This window comes from Nymphaea colorata, chromosome 9 (genome assembly GCF_008831285.2).
Source record: "Nymphaea colorata isolate Beijing-Zhang1983 chromosome 9, ASM883128v2, whole genome shotgun sequence".
Lineage (NCBI taxonomy): Eukaryota > Viridiplantae > Streptophyta > Magnoliopsida > Nymphaeales > Nymphaeaceae > Nymphaea > Nymphaea colorata.
Window position 1 is genome coordinate 19,774,116 of NC_045146.1, and position 20,156 is coordinate 19,794,271.

A 20,156-nucleotide genomic window follows, 5' to 3' on the forward strand; every position below is an offset into this window, starting at 1 on the left:
TGATAACATCTTTGCCAACTAGAGTAACTCTTAATTAATGTTATAGTTTAAGTTTAGTCGATAAATTATAATTCTGTAAACCAGTGATTTAAGTAATGGATATAATTGGGTTCATGTAAGAGAACATGTCAACTTAGATTATTAATAAAAATAATTTTGTTATACAGCAGATGATGTTGCACGTTCCATCAAACATATATATGCATATATTGATAGCACAGGTGAAAAAAAAAAGCTCGGGCATTATCAAATTAAATCTATGTAAAATGTATTTTCCACCAAGTCACTTTTGTCGGAGTTGCATATCACGTTCCAAATTAAGCAGCGAAATCAGTAATATTTAAAAGTTGGATTCAGAAAAAGAAAAAAAAAATATATCCATGGACATCGATAAAACCTAAATAGGATAAAGGGTCTTATCCTACTCAACCCGATCCATAGACCTAGACATCCTTATCTTCTGATGACCTGTCATCCTCATCATCTCACGATGTGCGGCTTCATCTACACGCTTCTTAAACCGCCGGCTGCCCACTGGAAGGTTAGCTAAATGTTGACCGCCCGTTTGGTCGTCCACCGCTTCATCCGGGCCGTCGATGTCCGCCCCGTCGATGTATAAATTCCGCTTGGCGGGGATTTCTTAGTTGCCTTTCCCCGCTCGGGGTTGGGTCATTAGGATTTTAGGTTATTGGGGATCGTTGTTTTCGCTGAGTTTGGTTTGTTTCATGGATCAGTTTCTGTTCCTGTTTCTGTTGTTCGTGAGTTTGATGATTCAGGAGGAGCGGAGGAGGGCCAGATCTTGAACAGTTATGTCAGCGATCGGCAAGATTGAGGGTTAGATCTGATTGTAATTGTAGCAAGCCTGCTGTTTTTTTGGATTGAGCTAATCTTTTTAGGGTTTCTCGCTTTGCTGGCGACGATGATCTGGATATTGCTTGTTTTCGGAACGATTTGGTGGTGTGGATGGTTTTGATGATTTGTTGTTACGGAAACAGCTTCCTCGGGTTTATTTTCGTAGGCTGGAGTTCGTAGATTAAGCGACCTGATTTTCTCGTTCGGAAGCGTTGAGGCCCTGCTTGGAGATGGCAGCTGACGGGAATTGGTTTTTCTTTTTGTTCCGTCTGTTTTTGAAGTTTTTGATTTGCAATCTGGTCGGTTGTAGTACATGAGGATGACGTGGAGTCTATTTCTCTGTGTAATTGTGATAGGCAACCAGAGGATTGTTTGGAGGTTGGCGTACTTTCAATCTAATACTTGCATGTCGCCTCGGTAGAGGAGTTTGTTGGTCATCATGGTGGTTTGTTTTGGCTAATTAGGCATATTACCGAGATGGTTGGATGAGTTCTATTAGGCTTAACTTCCTTTTTGTTGGATATAGGTTTCGCTGTTTATATTCGTGAATTGGAGACCAGTTTCAGCGATGGGGTGGAAGGAATGGACTCTGATGTGGTTCTGTTTTTTATTATGAGGCGGTTCAGTTCCATTCTAGAGTTTGCTTTCTATCAAGGGGAATCCTATTACGCGATATTGATTTTAGCTACTTATTTGGTTCTTGTAGAGGTTCTTCTCCGTTCATGGTGTAATGAAGAAGCCTTTTTTGTTCGTACATCAGTTGTAGAGCTCGGAAGATCCTGCTTTTAAGCTATCTGCTAACAGACAAGTGCAGTGTCTCTGGGACAAATTTTAGCCTAAGACGCGATTTTTTGGACTTTTAAGATACCCAGCGTTTTTTAAGTTCCCAAAATTATCGGTTGTTCGATTTCTATGTTTACGGTCGGATCACTTTGCAGGGTCTAAATTGCGGGATACCATGTAGTGATCGATCTGAGACGAGAACCTGGAGCCGCAATCGACGGGCCTTTGAGTTGACCGTCTGACCTATATAACTTTGTGGTTTGGTATGGCTCCTCTGTTGTTATCATTGGAATTTTTTTTTTTATCAGTTATTGGTTATCTCTAACTGCCTGCAGGCTATTAACCTCCGTCCCATTCAAACTTGGACAAAATGCGGACATGATTTTAGGTACCAACAACTGTTTGAAGCCAGACTTGGATGAACATTGGGTTCCTGTTTTTGTCGGCCAGGGGTTTCCTTTTAGTTGGTCATTTGCGCTTTATTCTTTATTAGCGACGTGATTCTATTTTGAGATTTGGTTAATATCTCTGGGGCCTCGAATTTCTTTTCTTTTTGTTTTGGTATCAAAGGGTTGCTTGGAAAATTTTTGAGTTTCTTTGATTCAAAATATTTCAGGCTTCTTGCACCTGTTACTGTGGATTACTGTGATCTGTAGGAGCCTTTAAAAATAACTTTAAGGACTATAAAAGTTTTGCAAATTCTCACTTAAAACTTGTTAGTTTTACTATTTGTTAAATCACTTGAGTTCTAAAAAAATGTTAAGGATGTGTTTCTACGGGGATATAGTATTGCAATCTCAACTTTCACAGTGGATGCCCTTGATTGGTCGACTTCTTCACCTCACACTTTTCTCAATGTTCTAGTTGCATTTGAACTGGTTTTAGGTTCCATTATTTGTTTTTGGGATGGATAATTGTTTGGTTTCATATTGTAATCTTTTATCATGAGACATGGAGTAACACCTTGACTAGGTACGACTATTTATTTTAATTCACTTGGAACTGGGTTAGAATTTTATATAATTAATTGGAGTTATTGAATGTCGTCCACTTGGCATCAAGTTGTTTTACTTTAATATTGTATTGACCTTAATATAGTTGTACTTGACTGTAAACGTCTACTGAAGCTGTAACTAAAGTTTACTGAAGCTTATTAGTTCCATTGTTTATTATTCCTAATATCAGTTTTTTCTCCGGCGGGGCGGTGGATCAAGTATTACGAAATATTACTTCTTGATTAAGGATGTTTGAAAGTGGTCGTTTTGTTATTCCATGACATTTTTAATATTCCAGACAATCTTTCGTGGTCGTTTTATTATCTCATGACGTTTTTAATATTTCAAGTAGCATTTGAGCGTTTTTATATACAATATTTGTGTCCATTAATCTCTTCTTTAATTTGATTTCTTTTGGCTTCGCTGTTGCGAGTTTCCTGTTTTAACTTTTTGAATTCATCTACCTTATTTGCTTCCGTTTGTTTTGCGACGTATAATTATCTGTTTAGATGTTATCTAATGTGCTACTATTGGATTTTGCGATGGTCGTTGACTTTAACCCACCTATAGGTCAAATAAAATGTTTGTTAGTTCTTCGTGTGTTGTCCTGCTGTTCGTGCATGTAGAAGGGTTTTGGAAGTTCTCTCTCTGTTCTCTTTTGAGACTTAGAGGTTTTTTCCCCTTCTCTTTTGAGGCTTAGAAGCTAGAAGTTTTCATCTTGTACTTTGACTGAATATTAACGATAGGTTAATTAATTAGTTGGTTGCTGTTGCTGCATATCAACCTTAGCATTATCTTCTTCTTTGCAGCAGTTTTTTGTTGGCCGGTAGTCCATCGTCGACAATTATGGCTTCGTTCTTCTTTTGAAGATTCATTATTTATATGAGGATGTCTTTGCTGGTGAACCACGTTGCCTGAGTGGGGATCGTATTTGTGGATGGGCATTCCTTTGTGTACGGTGGAAACAGTTATCCTTCGAGCTTGTTTTAGACTTTCCGTTGAGCTCTTTTTTGGTCATCCTTTTGATGGTAGAATATTGCAGCTTTGATCATGCGTTGGGATTTCTGTTCGGCTCAATGTAGGAATTTTTATTATTTCATTTTCATTTCGGTGAAAATCGTCTTGGTGCTTCAGGAGGTGTGTTTGCAGATAAATGAAGAGTATCTATCCATGTGGAAAATGGTTCCTTTATTTAGTTGGCTTATTTCTTGGAGTTTGGGATGGAATTGCGGAATGCATCGAAGGTGGTTGATTAGGAGTTGGCACGTGTTGCTTTGCTTTTGTCATAATTTTGACTTGATGTGAACAGATAAAAAAAAATCGTCGTGGTGCTTGAGGAGCGGGTGCTTGTATATAGATGAAAGTGTATTTCGTCGGTGATCAAGTTGGAGAAGGGTTCCTTTGTTTAGTTGGTCTATGTTCTTTGGGGGAAATCAAACCATGGGAGTTGGGATTGGACTGTGGAATGCATCGAAGGTGGTTAATTAGGAGTGGGCGTGTGTTTTCGTCCGTCTTAATTTCGGCTTGGTGTCGCCGAATCGTTCTATTGATATCTTTATGGCTTCGTGGAAGAATCTGTTTTTCCCCCCTGCTTGGCCGTCGTCCTTGCCGTCGGAAAGTTGTTTCCACCGTGCTCAGGTTTTCTAAGTTAAAAAGCTTTTTTTCCTTGTACAGTGATGGAGGATTGTTGTCAAGCCTTGTTATCCAGTTCACAGATTACGTTACTTGTTAAGTAGTTTAGAGGGATGATCCTTTGTTAGGGTTGGGATTCATCCGTTGATCTTGATTGCAATTTAGTGACTTGCTGCGAGATTGCTGTTGGAGTTGTCAGCTTGACGGATTCTGTTTTGGAGGTCTTTTCCTGGTCTGTTGTTTGAAGTCCTTGTACCTCTATGTTGGAAATTGTAATCTTTTTAATCTTCTGTGTGCTCGTTTTAGGTATTAGCTTTAGTCACCTGATCTTGGACAGGTGGAATGTCTTGTAATAAAATCTTGTGACTTGCAATTAGTTTTTTTGAAATCAGTTATTGCCTTGCAGGCACTTCAGTTAATCTGTTAATGAACCAGTGACAAAAGCGTGCAATACGATTTTTTTTTTTGGTTAAATAATTTTATTTAATTATGAATGCATTGCAGTGTATATCTGTTTAATAGTTTTTTTTTTGGGTATTTGCAGTGATTTGATAGCTTTTCAGTATGGTCGCATGTTTCTTTCAGTTTAGACAATTATTAATTGTAAAATTGGCTGAACATCTTTTATTGGAGTGGATTCTCTTATTTAAGTTGGATTGTTCTAGATGTTGAAGTCGGTGATGATTTGACACATCTAAGATCTAGGCTAGTTCGAAATCTAAGGTAGGTAGGACGTGTCCTAAATAAAACCGTGTAAAAAATCATATAAAGATATCGGTGGAGTTTGTAGTTATTTGTTACAGTTGCGTATTGTTGGAATTGTTAGAACTTAAAAGGATGATTGTGTATCTAGCAGTTACATTGTTATGGGCGTGTATTTTGTCAGTACTCGTTTGATAGATTAGTAAAATGAGTGCGGAGTTTCCCAGAGCGAACCTATCTCGTGAAGTGTGCATTGATAGAATTGTTGGAATTCGAAAAGATGATTGTGTGTACTTACATAGAATTGTTGGAATTCGAAAAGATGATTGTGTATACTTACATTGTTGTAGGCGTGTATTCTGTTAGAATTACTTGGCGCTCTAATAGATACGTAAAATATATTGAATGTTCCCACAGCGAACCTATTTTTTTGTCTCGTGAAGTTGAGGGCGTCGTTGTCAACCTTGTTTTCTATTAAACTTTGTATACTTTATAGAACTACGGAGGTTCCCAGAACGAACCTAGCTCGTGAAGTGTGTATTGTTAGAATTCGAAAAGATGATTGTGTATTACATTGTTGTAGGCGTGTATTTTATTAGAATTCCCTGGGCGCTCTAATAGATACGGAAAATAGGTGCGAAGGTTCCCAGATCTATCCTATTTTTTAACTCGTGAAGTTAAGGTCGTCGTTGTGAACTTTGAACGACGAACTTTGTTTTCTATTAAACTTTGTATAATTTATAGAACTACTTTAAGTTTGAACAATGGAAAACCTATAATTATGATGTTTGTGGGAGAGTATGTTGACAAGGGTAACACTGTAGTGCTATTTCGGTCGATGACCAGATCATGTTGGAAAATTTTGACGGATTTTGGTCGTGGGGGATTCTGATGTTAACGTTTCAAACCAGAACATTTTATTTAAGTGTTGGTGGGACAAATCGTAGGAGGCGGATGCCATAACATGACCATGCAAAATTATGTTACTCTTGTATGATTTTCCATCTCTGTCTTAGTACTTGAATGTATGACAAGGTGTATATGTTATGCTTTAAGAAGCAAACTGTCTAAAGGGCATTATTTTCATTTTGGAATTGCAATTTGGGGAATATTTGACTACTCTTAAAACTCCCAGCCTAAGATGGGGAACCTTATAGGAGATTTCTCTTTTATGGTATCGTAAGTTCTTTTTTGATGGTGCTGGTGAAGATCATCTGAACTGTATTTCCTTGGGAAGAACTGGTGGTGCTAGTACATCCTGTAGATTGGACTTTAGTACAAGTATTTGTTTTCTCTGGCTTTTAGGTCGAGAGTATGTTTTTCCCTTGTTTGTAGATTGGTGAATGCCGTTTAATCTTTATTTTTTTAAGTGTCAGGCTTTTAGGTCGTGAATATGTTTTTTCTCGTTTGTAAATTGATTAAGGCCATTTAATCTTAATTTTTAGGTCGAAAATATGTTTTTCCCTTATTTGTAGATTGATGAAGGCCATTTAATCTGTCTTTTAAGTTGTCACGTATGACCTGTCCTCAGTTTCAGCAGTTGGTTAATAATTTTCAGTGAAATTGTCCTTTGATTGGGCCGAAGTCATCTTGACATTCAGTTGATTAATAGAGCATGTTATGTTTTCGAACATTTCACGATGCTGGAACGGAATGTTATGTTATTGTGTTACATTGTTGCTGTGGGTCTGTTTGTGAGCTTTCCTAATGGTCTCAATTAACTCATAACCTCTATACTGAAAATCAAAAATGAAATTTTCCTAGTTTTAGAAGATTTGTTGAGGGTAGGTTAACTTTCCTAATGGTTTCAATTCATGGTTCCTTACTGAAGCACATGGAAAAATTTCCTAGCTGTAGAGAGGCGTTAGTTTTCGATGTATTTTCTTATTAGGGCGTGTTATATTGTCGAATATTAACTATGATGGAAATGTAATATTTTTTCCTGGGTGCATGTTCCTTCTTGAGCTTTTATGTGATGGGCAAGTGGGTGCCTGTTCCTTCTTGAGCTTTGATGTTTGGGTGACATTCTCTTTTCCCTAATAGGCTAATACTAATACCAAGGGTCCCATTCGTATGTAGCATTATCGAGTCGTAGTTACATAAAAGAAATCAGTTCGTGTTTATCATTGTGGAGCCGTTGTTCTATCAAAGAAGTCGGTGTTCGTGGATAAACATTTAAGTTGTGGCTTCTAGTCCACTAATGTGTTGTCTCACGTATTCCAGTTTTTTCTTATTTTTCAATATATGTTGAATTTTCTCTTATTTTTCAATATATGTTGAAATTTCATCATATCATATCTTTAAAATGATTCCATAAGAGAAATCAGTTCGTGTGTATCATTCTGGAGGTGTTGTTATCGGTACGTAGGTGATAGATGAACATTTAAGTTTAATTCATGTTCTTGTGTAGCTTTGCAAAAAATACTAAATTGGTAACTACGTTTCTTACTGTAGTCTAAGGTACTTCTTGTTACTTATTTGCCATTGGACATATTTGCCGTTTGACAATCACAATCTATCTCATTGATATTTGATATTTGCTGTGTATCTGATCCCTTCATATTCTCCCCTGTAATTTGAAAGCCAAATAGAGACTTAACTTTTTTTTTTTTAATGTTTATATGCTACCCAACACGTGTTTTATGACATTTACTAGTTTTGTAACTATGCATGAGGATATTGCATGTCGTATAAGGAGGTAATAAGTAAGTATTTTTAATATGTTGAGAAAACATATTTTCCGATATTTTGCAGGCGAGAAAAGAATTTGTATAAGTAAAAGATAAGCGTGTCTTCAATCAAGCGCAAGTGAAAGAAAAGGATCTCTTTGAAGAGAGAGAAAAGAATTTCTATTATGTTATTTTGAAGGAAAAATAAGCCTGTCATTTCAATTCAAACCTGATCTTCTAGCAAGTAATAAGAATCGTAGGCTCCCTGGATATGAGGCCTTTCATTGACTATTCTTCCTGGGGTAAATTCCATAATAAATTGTTTGGGCATATTTTATGTTGGAAGGACAAACGGGACAAACGGAGGCCAAGAAAGTGTCTGATTTATATTTTTATATATCAAGTAACCTGCTCATCATACTTCTATTCAACATCAAGTAAATTAAAGGGGCTGAAACTGAATTTAAAGAGATGCTAAAGAGATGTGGAAGCAAGTGCCACTACAAGACCCTCTTACTAAAATATAAAGATGCAATTCAGTGTGAAAATCGAAGTGTGTGAACATGAGGGATTTAAGTGTGGTTAACAAATGTACATTTATTTTTTCTCTGATGTTGCTATAGAAGTCTCTTACTAAAATATAAAGATGCAATTCAGTGTGAAAATCGAAGTGTGTGAACATGAGGGATTTAAGTGTGGTTAACAAATGTACATTTATTTTTTCTCTGATGTTGCTATAGAAGTCTCTGATCTCTTTGTATGGATAGCGACGATTCCTATGCTTTTATCTCTGTCGATTCTTTTGGGTCGTGCACGGCATCTATGGCCTCCGATATTAACAATTTGGATTTTGGTAGGAAAGCTAAAATGCCATTTGGAGACTAATTTAACAATTTTGGTTTTTTGGTTGGAAAGGGGAAAGGTCGCATGGGATCAGTCTTTGAGATCAAATCTTGTACATTTCTGTTCTGTCCTTGGTGAATGTTTTTATTTTACCTCTTCTCTGTTTTTAATTTTATCTTTGTGATGTTTGCTGTAAAAATGTGGCTTGCATTTGTGTCCTTGGAACTTCTTCGGTATTTCTGTTGGTGATTATCTCTACCGCTCGTGCTTCTATCTTGCTGCGAACGGAGACCTTGACCGTGTAGTTTTTTTCTGTTGTGCTTGACCAGTTTGTGATAGCATTAGCATGAGAAGTTTAGGTTCAGACCATTTCTGTGTTTTGAGCGGATAATCAATTGACCGTGCACCAAGACATTTCATCTGACTGGATAATTGAGATTTTTGGCTGTCTTTTTCTACTTTCTTGAGTATTTGACTCTTCCTATTTCTCATGCACAGAGCCTTGTAGTCTGACTGGATGATTGAGATTTTCTTTCTCGAGTATTTGTGTCTCTTTTCTATTTCTCGTGTACAGAGCCTTGTTGTTTTATTAACTTTTGGCTATCTTTCCTATTTCTATGATTTGAGTCTTCTGCTTCTATTGTATTCCCCTTGTTGTTTTGCAAGTGCCATTCTTTTTTCCTCGAGTATTTATTTGCCTCCATCTTATGTTTCCCCTCCATTTTTGTTCTCTTACTGTACTGGGAATTCTGTGTTATGTGGGCTGATGCTGTTGACAGTATATTATTATCTTTTGACTTGAAGTATTTTGTATTTCCCTATCCTTCTATAATTTGGGTGTTGCTTGTTCTATAATTTGAGTTTCCCCTATTCTTCTCTCCAAGACTCTGCTTTGTGTTGGAGAGCTGGTGCTGTTGACGATATACTAATGTGGTATACTAATGTCGTCGTCATTTGTTACTTGTCACATTTGAAGTATTTCCTTTGTAGGAAGGATTAACAGTGTTCTCCTTGCATTTGTACTATTTTGTTTGTATGTAGGATCACGTTTGAAGTATTTTGTTTTGGTTACAATCTAAAATTTCCATTGCATTTGCAGTATTTTGTTTGTATCTTATTTTCCGGTATCCTTATTTTCTATTATCTTGTATGATGAGTTTTGAAGTATTCTTTTATGTAACTTGAGGCAGTTACAATATAAAATCTAAAACTTGCTCTTCTGATTTGAGTTTTGCGTTTTGCTTCAATAGTTGTATTTTTTTTTCTTGTTTTCGAATTATTCATTTAAAAATTTTCTAGTGTCCTTTGTTTCTTGGGCTTTTTTGTTTTTGAAATTGACACGGGATTCTGTGTCCTTTGTTTCTTGGGCTTTTTTGTTTTTGAAATTGACACGGGATTCTGTGTTGTGTTGTGTTGTTGGCAGTGTATATTAATATTTTTTGACACTTTCTACAGTGGTTTGTGTTGGTGTTGTTGGCGGTATATTAACAACTTTGGACATTTGCTACAGTGGTTTCGTCATTTGAGGTATTTTGTAGGTAGGGTTAGGTAACTCCGCCATTGGGGGGTCATCTACTCTGCCAATGCCAGTCCCAAGCCTGGACAAAGGAGGAGGGCCATCCTACTATGATCATGCGTTGTATCGAGTGGTCATCTACTCTGCCAATGCCAGTCCCAAGCCTGGATAAAGGAGGAGGGCCCAAGCCTGGGTCTCATCGTCACTGTTCTTTTCTTTAAAAGTCTGGTGCCGTGAATGAAACCTCTGTTATTGCAATCTTCCCAAACTGGAGCGAGGGAATTTAGATTTGTTGTGTACTATATATTAATTTGAAGTAGATTCATTGCTGCCTGGGTTATTCTACTATTATATCTTGTGCAGAGTCGCCATTATTATCTCCGTAAGGTCTAGAATTGGTTTGATTGGAACTGAACCTTGAGAAGATAAAACCGAACAACACCGACGCTAATTAGTAATTGTGCATGTAATCCTTCGGTTGGTGGTGGAATGGAAACCTATTAGAGAATGGGATGGAATGGGGTGCACCATTTGATGGGTGGTAAAGCGCCGAGTGGGATCAAGTTTTGAAAATTTATAAGATTTGAAAATTTACTAATGATTGGTGGAAAGCGGTTCGCTTGTCAATTGTCTTGTATTTATAATTATGGTTGACCCTGACAATTGGTCTTGGTGATTGGGTCACGGGTCAAATATATGGTGCATCTTTCTTCGTTTTCGATCTAGTGCAACAATCGTTGTTCATCTTCGTTTTCGATCTAGTTCTACAATCCTTGTATTTGGTCCAATTGTTCGACTACATCCACTCCAGTGCTTTCAAGACTATTTGTTATATCCAATTCATGCTCTTTCAATTAGAATTGTTTTTTCATGAAGCACGTGTTTTCAACTGGAGAACTGTTGCCCATTTGTCAACTGTTCTGTAAGGTTTTCTTGTTGGTTCTTGGAAAGATGGGACTTATTTTTTTTTGTCATTCTGGAGGGTTTGGAGCAGTCTTATGGGTTAAACCCATTGCTTCCTCCCACATTGCTAGATGGGAGGAAGGGGATGTTCTGTGATTCTTAATTTACTGGAGTTTTGGGATGACAGACGTCAGCAAATGTGCGTCTTAAAGTTCTTGTTCTATGGTCCGTTCTTGTCACCATCATACTACACTGTTCTGCTTAGGCATGGTTGCAAGCACATTTGTAAGCAGTGTGGGCAAGTAAGACCTAATTTTAGCATCTTGAGGACTATTCTGTTCTGCTTCATTTTTGGCTTTGTGATTGAATTTGTCAGCTTACTACTAGGATGATTTTTTTGCATGTGGTAAATATATTAGCCCTGGGAGTGAACTCTTCTTCATGAATTAGTTCTTATATGTTGTTCTGTTAGCTACAAGTTATATCATTCTAAAGTGAGCAGCTCGGATTCAGTTGACTCTACTTTCATCATCTTTCCTTTTCCTTATGTTTTTTCTGATGCTTGTCATCTTTCCGGTTTTTAACCTTTGCTTATATCTGGCTCACGTAGAATTATGACTGCAATCTTTATGTTTTTGGCATAAACTTGTAAAGTATTGCTTTAAGTTTTGTTTAAAGTTTTACAAATTAAGTTAATCCTTCCTCCTCATGGTGCGTTGATTGATCAATTCTCTCTCTCTCTTTTTCTGGTGGATCACAAATAAACTCAAATCTTTGCACTGAGGTTTTCTATTTGATTTGCTGTATTAGCCGACCAGTAGTTCCTTGAGCCTTCTATATATCTGCACTCCCGCTTGCGCCTGGTATTTTATGACTTCTTATTAGGAAAGTCAAAGTTGGAAGACCTCTACAGTCCCAGGAACGTGCAGCCTGCGGCCCCTACTGCTTTTAAGCGCAACAAATAGCAAGGTGTTGAACAAAAGGAGATTGGCAAGCAGAGAAAAAAGGAAAAATAAGGCTTCTGGTCGAGCGGTCGAGGGATCAGCAACGAGTGAAAGCCACGTCCTTCCCAGCTTCAAGATCATGCAATGCTAGAAGCTGGCTTTTGAAGTTCCTTTTTTATATTTTTGGCTGTATCTTAAGACGGTGAGGATTCGAGCAGTCTGAAACTGAATGCAGAGTTACTCAAATAAGAAAAGAAACGGGCGTTTGTAACACATGTTCTTAGATACAATGTTCTAACTAGATACGCAATTGATGGTTCGTAAACGAACAATTTATGTTAGACACCTAAGAAGTTATCCTTGAGCACACTTTTTTAATGGTGGGTATCCAAACTTTTGGTACGAAAACGAACAATTTATGTTAGACACCTAAGAAGTTGTCCTTGAGCCACCCTTTTTTAATGGTGGGTATCCGAACTTTTGGTACGAATCGATGAGCTGTGATCAACCTGTAATGAGACATAAGAAAGACATTACGAGAACTTTTTTAATGGTGCTTGGAGGACTGATTGGCCAGTGAAAGTTCGTCGTTTTATTCTCATAAGCATCATTCTCCTGAACTACCAATGGTAGAAAGTTTCACGTCCCATCCAGGTCCTAAGCTTTGAACCCTGAAAAACAAAAGGAAAGGAGTTGGGCCTCTTTGGGGTGTCCCCAAAAACTTTTGTAGTGGTTAAGATGACTAGTACTGGAAGAAGAAAAAAAATACGTTTAAAAGTTGCATATATTGAATTAGTTATTAGGAGAAAGCAATCTAAATGGGTAGGTTTTCAATATATATTTCCCAATGAGCACCACCTATGGCTCAGGGAGCCCACTTCTCCACCTGGCCGCCTGCAAATCCGTATCATACAAAAAACATTTGAAACTCGTGCTAACGGATTCAATTTAGATCGAATATCTAACCAAATTGTGTTAAGTAAATCAGATATGAATATAAGGTAAATTTGGAGCTGCAATCTGGACCTAAACACAACTTTGAGATGAGACGCTTTGGTCGGACATGAAATTGTATAAACCATGCCTCTGTCGAAAAGTGATCAGACTCGTTTATAGCAAAATATTAAGCCAATTGACCCATTCGCCTGGCTGAGTTCAATTCTTAGGTAAGACATAATTTTTACCATTAAATTGTTGGTCTCATAAGAGTTGTTTATCTTCAGCTCGAAATACACATCCAAACATGAAAAGCGGATGATTTAGTGGCTGTTTCCCACCTAAATAAAAGTGTTTTGAGAGAAAAAGACAGAAGCATGGATAAATACGAATATGATAATCGGTAAGTGGAAGCTGTTGTTGGATTACTTCAGGCCTGATCTAAATACAGTTGGGAATTTTAGATTTTATATATATATATAATTGTGGGTGTCATAAGAGCTGTTTATTTGAGCTCCAAATACACATCCAAACATGAAAAGCGGATGATTTAGTAGCTGTTTCCCACCTAAATAAAAGTGTTTTGAGAGAAAAAGACAGAAGCATGGATAAATACGAATATGATAATCGGTAAGTGGAAGCTGTTGTTGGATTACTTCAGGCCTGATCTAAATATAGTTGGGAATTATATATATATATATATATATATATATATATATATATATATATATATATATATATATATATATATATATATATATATATAAATACGAATATGATAATCGGTAAGTGGAAGCTGTTGTTGGATTACTTCAGGCCTGATCTAAATATAGTTGGGAATTTTATATATATATATATATATATATATATATATAGAGAGAGAGAGAAAGAGAGAGAGAGCATGTGTAAATAGGAACATCAAATAGTGTGAAAAGCTGTTTGATTACTTTAGATCTACCCGGAGAGACAGAGAGGCGAATCCCGATCCAAATCCGAGCTCAAGTCTGATGAGCTCAAATCTGATCTGAATTCGACCGGTTTATATCGCGGCCAACGCGGAGGCGATTGTGATTGAACGGTTGGCGTGTCAAATTCAATCACCTAATCCACGTTGGAAGCCAGTTAACCACTCCAAAGTTAGTAAGCGACAAATCTGGCCGTCCGATTTGCAACCGCTTCATCAGGACCGTCGATCCACCTAACCATTACCTATAAATATCTCTTCCTACGTGACTTTCACCATCGCTGGTGGGGGGGGGGGATGGTGAAGTTGTTTCTTCCCTTCTCTGGTTCCTTTCTTCCTTCGCTTCTTCGTTCCCCGATGCTCTTTGATGAAATCTGTTGTTCGGGATTTTCTGCAATTTCGTTTATCATTCTCCACGTCTTTCGTTTAATTCGATGAAGGAGGGTGTCCCAAAGGGTGAAATGATCTCTATTAAATCTTTCTAATCTATTTTGTGCTCAGCATGTTCTTCTTTTGACCCCAGTCCGTTCTTAAGGTCCCTTATTGTTTCTGAAACGATTGTGGTTCGTGCTGTCGGCTTTGACCATCTCGTTTGCTGTAGATGAGGAATATAGGTGATTTTGGTCCGTCATTTGTAGTCGGTTCATGATCTTTACGAGGGGAATTTGATCTAATCACCTGGAATTCTGATTTTAGGCAGAGTAATGGGTATGGTTGATATGCAAGCGGATGATTATGAGGCTTCAATTAGGCTGCTGGTTTTGGTTTTTATGGATTTTTATCACGTGGATAATTTTGAAGCGCGCAGCACTGCATCGTTCTGTCAGCACTGCATCGTTCTGTAGGGTAGTCTTTTTCTTGAAGTGTCCCTTCTGTTGTTAGACTGAGAGATTGAAAAGTTTCTTACTGTTGATCCGGTTTTTCCCGTTTATGACGGGTAGCCATTTTGTTCTCAAGGTGGACATCATCTACTTGTGACTTGACGCTTTTCCCTGCAGATCTGACATTCTGCTGTAGCTCTGGTTCATCAAGCAATCTACTTCCCTACAGCCCTATGACTTTTTGAACCAGCTTCTATTGTGAAATCTAGCACGGTCGTTCATAGCAACTGTTAATTGGGATTGTTATCTGTGCCTTCCATAATTTTGCTGGATAGTCTGATGCGTTCCAAGAGAAGTTTTTTCTTGGATAAATGGGGTCACTTTGAGGTTATATTTGGAATTTGTAAGTTTACAAAGAAAAATCCTAAAGGAGCGTTCTATCTTGTTACCTTAAGCATCTTATTAAGGTGGAAGCCGACTCTTCTTCAAGGCTTGAGTGTATTGGTGAATAGTCTGACAATCTATTTTGATCCAATCAGCAGTCTCGAGGACTATTTCTTCTGCCCTCGGATTACAGTTCCCTTGTTGGAATCTAGCTACTTTATTTACTGGGGATAATTTCTTTAGGTGTGGAGAACCTGCCGCCATTGGAGAAATTGATGTATTATGAAGTAATTGTTATCTGAGGCTTCTCTATATTGGTTGTCGGGAAGTAGAACTCCTACAAATTGTGTCGCTTTCATATTCCATTCCGCATATGTTAAAGTACCTCTACTTGATTTTTCAGGTCGCATGTTCTGCGACAAGGTGATGGTGGAGCCAACCGTTCTTCATTTGCTGCAATAACTTTTCTCTCTCTTTTTTCTCTTTTTCTATTCCTTTGGGTTTTCTGACATGTCCTTTTCCCTTTACAACATCTTTGTTTTCTCCCTCTACTTAAAGAGCCTGATAGTTTTGGCTTCTTATTTTCCATATGTTATGTCGTACATATAGTTAAAGAAGACTGAACTCATAGCTTGAACTGTGTCAGTAGTTAGGATATCAGAGCATTTAGTTACGATTTAATTTTTATTAACCTTTTCTAACTGCATTTGAGATATAACTTCTACCTTTCAAAAATTGTTATTTATTGTTGTTTAATTTAGAGAAGTTTTGTAGGCTTTGAGCTAGCTGGTTGATTGTCTGTGGTTGTTGGATGCTTGGATGCACCTTTCTTTATTATGGTTAGCACAAGACTCGTGTGGACAAGGAGACCTTCATATTTATTTTTTCAATCATAGCTGACTGCTGCATGTTGAAAGTAGATACAATTTTGCTGATGCTATTTACTTTTTTCTCCACTTTCCCTTATCTCAGCTTTGTTTTAATTATATTGATGGTTTTTGCCAAGCTTCCAGTTGGAACTTGGGAAAATAATTAGCTTGTCTTGTGATATGTCATTGGTTATCTTGTATTTTCTTCCCAGGTCTTCTTTTTTTTCTTTTTTTTTTCTTTTTTGTATTGAGATAGTCATGTCCAGATTTAGTAGAACATGTTACAAAAGATTATCTTGCTTTTCCAAGACTTCTGATCCTCCCAATGGAGGTTATCCTCAGAAGAAGGCGGTACATTAAAAGGTCTGAAGCTGCTTATTGGTTTGTTGTGGTATTGATATTTTACCTTACACGATGAAGCTGATGACACATCTCATAAAGAACACAATCTTGGGCACGAAGCAAGCTTCTTCATGCGGAATATGGTGTTAGTATTTTCCTTGGCTGAAGGTTTCACCTGCTTGATTACTTGCCAACTATTAATGATCATTATAGGTTCAATAATTCCTACTTTTGATGGGGGATGTTACATTAAAGATGAAGTTAGATGCTTGATTGCTGATTTCATGTTTTCAACTGAGTGATTCCTCACTGACATTGTGTCAAAGTAGAGCTGGTAATTTTTCTATTCATGAGGAGGCTTCTTAACATTGGTCAAGAGTCAAGACTGTCATATAAAGAATGAAGATCTCAGTTGGTTAAGGACTAGTTCTCCTTTAGCAATCAATGAAATCCTGATTCAAGTTTCAGACTATTGATTCCTTATTCAAGCACGGAGCTCATGTTCTATTTTAAGGTAAAGAATGTGTACTTTTGATGGCTAAGCAATCAATCCATCAAGAAAGGGATCACTTTTACCCTTCTAACCGTTTTGGCCGATGGTTTTGGGCCTAGCATCTCATCCCTCCCCCAGGTGGGACACTGTAGTTTCAGAGAAAGCTTCTTATCATTGATCAAGACTGTCATATAAAGAAACGCAGATCTCAGTTGGTTAAGGACTACTTCTCCTTCAGCAATCAATTAAATCCTGATTCAAGTTTTAGATGATTGATTTTTTTTCAAGCACACAGAGCTCATGTTCTATTGTAGGGTAAAGAACGTGGACTTTTGATGGCTAAGCAATCAATCCATCAAGAAAGGGATCAATTTTTACCCTTCCAACCATTTTGCATATGGTTTTCGACCTAGCATCTCATTCCTCCCCCAGGTGAAGTTCAAGCTTGCTGCAATCTTAGAATCAAGAAAAGCAGTTTGGTGTCCATCTATGGCACGTTTTAAGTGGCATTGCAATCTAATCAGTCGTCAGTGTATCCCTACCGCAGGTTATGCATCTTTTTTTCATCTTGGAGATGGTGCAAGCTTTTATTTACATCAAATCCGGTGCTTTGTGAACCATTTATCGTATCCAATTAATGCTCTTCAAATTAGAATATAATCACTTCATTCATTAGAGCAATGTTATCTTTGCATATAGTAAATCTGTCAGCAATGGGAGAAGATGTTGCACTTTTCATCGGTTGTTTTATTTAAGGGTCTTTGTTTGGTTCCTAAAAAGTTGCAATTCTGCACCGTATGGAACAGTTTTGGCAAGCCTATTTCATCTTTCACTTTTTCAGGTGTTCGGTTTGCACAGAGTTCAGAATGGTTTAAAACTGTCCTTTTGTTGGTTTAGTATCAAATGCATGGTGTCAACTGTTAGCAGTTAAGTTTGATTCTGCATTGGCATTGAAATTAAGTTTATGGTTATTTTAAGAGTCAATTTCTTTTCGTTTAAGTTTTGATGTTTGTTCTTGTAAGTTGAGCAGGGTTAGTGCAATGGTGTGTGCTTGTTGGATTATGATTGACAGGATTAAAGTGGACTAGAACGGATTTTAAATTCAGTTAGTTTGTGAATTAGCTGAGCGCTGCTCAGTTTACCTTTACTTTTATTTTTTTTTATCTTCTCTAGTTCTCCTTCGTTTCCTCTTTATTTGTTGGAAGCATTTATGATTTTGCTGCTCGGTTCACCTTTCTTTTTCCTTTTTATGGTTTATCTTCCCTTCTCATTCTCGCTTTTGATCAACTTTAATTCTTTCCCTGGTTTATACCTGCAAACGTCATTGAGTTCCTCATTGCTCTCTCTTATTTGAGGTCATCTTGGGTTTTTTTTCAGAGTCTTTACTTTTGCTCCACTAAGATTACCATATCTAGATTTGGTACAGGAGGCATACAAATGGGTTTTCTTCCTGTTGAAGTTATGTTTAACACTGAAATTAGTTTTGGTTTGTCATTTGGAAGTTCTGCTTTACTTTAGTCAGTGATTCTAGATGAAGAATGAAATCTCAGTTGGACAGAAAAGTCAATCCATCTTGTGGTGTTGGGATGTTACTTCTCCCCAAGGATGCAGCTTTCTAATGGCGGTGTCACATTAAGTTTGGAAATGGACACTTTCCTGAGTTTGAAAACACAAAATTATCTTATTGGTTTTCTGCATGATTCCTCACTCATGTAGCGTCTGCATAGTGCTGATATGTCTTCGGTTGCAAAGGGAAGCTTCCTAGCTTTGACAAAGACTGGTAAATGAAAATGCAATCTCAGTTAGGCACGAACGGCTTCCTCTTAGCGGTCATGCAGTTTGGTGCCTCTGGGGATAAATATTTTCCGTACTGATCCTGATTCAATTTCATCTTATCATTCCTCTTCAAGCATCAGAGAATCCTGGTTTCGGTGGTTACACATTAAAAGCATATCCTACATGTATGTTGAGCCTGACGTTCATCCCCTTGGCAAGACAATGTTATTGCTTACTAACCCTCGTGCATGCTTTGGGACTGAGAGGATAGTCGAATATGACATTTTCATAAAAAGGATCTTATTAATTTTAGCTTTCTTTTTATGTAATTTGATACTAATGCATTACTTATTGCATGGGCTTGTACCTTAATTTTGTGTTGTTGGTACGGGTGGCAGAATTTAGTTGTTTCGTAATAAAAGTGGGTTTTGCACCTAAAATATTATGGAGAAGATGCTAAAAGCTAATTTAGCTAGGTTCCTCTTTTACAACGTTCCTACAACTCTGCTGTCTGGTAGGTGGTTAAGGCGGCATTAGAAGTGGGGAATGCTACTATTGCACTATATTGGTGGCAAAGAGACAGTTGTTTGAGACGTGCACTTCTTTCTCCTTTATTGTGAGTATTAAGTTTGAAAAGCTGTTGTCCCTCGTGATGGGAAATTCTTCTTTCAGTTGGGCACGAACTTCTCAGTGGTTCCTCAAAATTGGCCTTTGATGATGATGTTTCTTTCCCATGTTGTCCTTGCCATGTGGATGTTTCTACAAGTACTTGAGTTCACAGTGTTCACATGTGAAAAATCAGTAATCTCGGATCTGCATTGCATAGTCTAAAGTTGACAAGCTCAGTTGGGCATGAACTTCTCAGTGGTTCCTCAGAATTGGCCTTTGATGATGATGTTTCTTTCCCATGTTGTCCTTGCAATGTGGATGTTTCTACCTGTACTTGAGTTCACAGCGTTCACACGTGAAAAATCAGTAATCTCGGATCTGCATTGCATAGTCTAAAGTTGACAAGCTCAGTTGGGCATGGACTTCTCAGTGGTTCCTCAAAATTGGCCTTTGATGATGATGTTTCTTTCCCATGTTTTCCTTGCAATGTGGTTGTTTAAGTACTCGAGTTCACAGCGTTCACATGTGAAAAATCAGTAGTCTCGGATCTGCATTGCATAGTCTTCTGCGAACTTGACGGTGGATAAAGTATTTAAGTTAGCCTGATGGTTATCTTGTCTGGAAACATCTCCATGTTTCATGCTTCTCATTGAGCGGCTATTGTTTCTTTGTACATGCACACGTGATCTTTTTGCAACTGGCTTACATCAAATGGAATGCGAACTATGTAGTGTTTGGTTTCCGAATGGTTATGTTACTGTGGGGGTGTGATTATTTTCTTGTCCATCAAATAGTAGCTGATGCAGTGATCACAAGCGAAGTTAATAATAACATTTAGGCAAAATGATAAGGCCGTGCTTCAATTCTCCTTGTCGCAACTTGGTTTTGCTGGTTTGGCAGGTTGTTCTCATTTCGCTGTTCATTGTGCTGGCTATTTATCCCATGCAGTAGTTTACTGGTCGCTGTTGCTTATACACAAGCTGCACTGAATGGACCTAGTCTTCTTGCTCTACTGGAAGGAAACTATGTATCTAATGTTGTAGATGTATCGCATGGATATCGTTGAGGTAAAAAGTTGGAAGGCAGATTTCATAGTATTTACAAAGCACGAATGCAAGAGGAA

The 20,156-nt window shown here is 37.6% G+C and overlaps 2 long non-coding RNA genes across 6 annotated transcripts; both read left to right on the forward strand.

Moving 5' to 3' along the window:
- Window positions 1-503: 503 nt before the first annotated feature.
- LOC116260336 (uncharacterized) lies at window positions 504-10,343 on the forward strand. Of its 5 annotated transcripts, none has more exons than XR_004174093.2 (3): window positions 574-1,898; window positions 1,971-2,023; window positions 3,443-10,343. It is a non-coding gene; the product is annotated as an uncharacterized LOC116260336 (long non-coding RNA). The 5 variants fall into 5 exon arrangements; XR_004174090.2 differs by having other exon boundaries at window positions 575-1,898; window positions 3,440-10,343; XR_004174091.2 differs by having other exon boundaries at window positions 504-2,023.
- A 3,688-nt stretch (window positions 10,344-14,031) lies between these two features.
- Window positions 14,032-18,864, forward strand: LOC116260375 (uncharacterized). Its single transcript, XR_004174100.2, has 2 exons — window positions 14,032-17,195; window positions 18,026-18,864. It is a non-coding gene; the product is annotated as an uncharacterized LOC116260375 (long non-coding RNA).
- The last annotated feature ends 1,292 nt before the right edge of the window (window positions 18,865-20,156 follow it).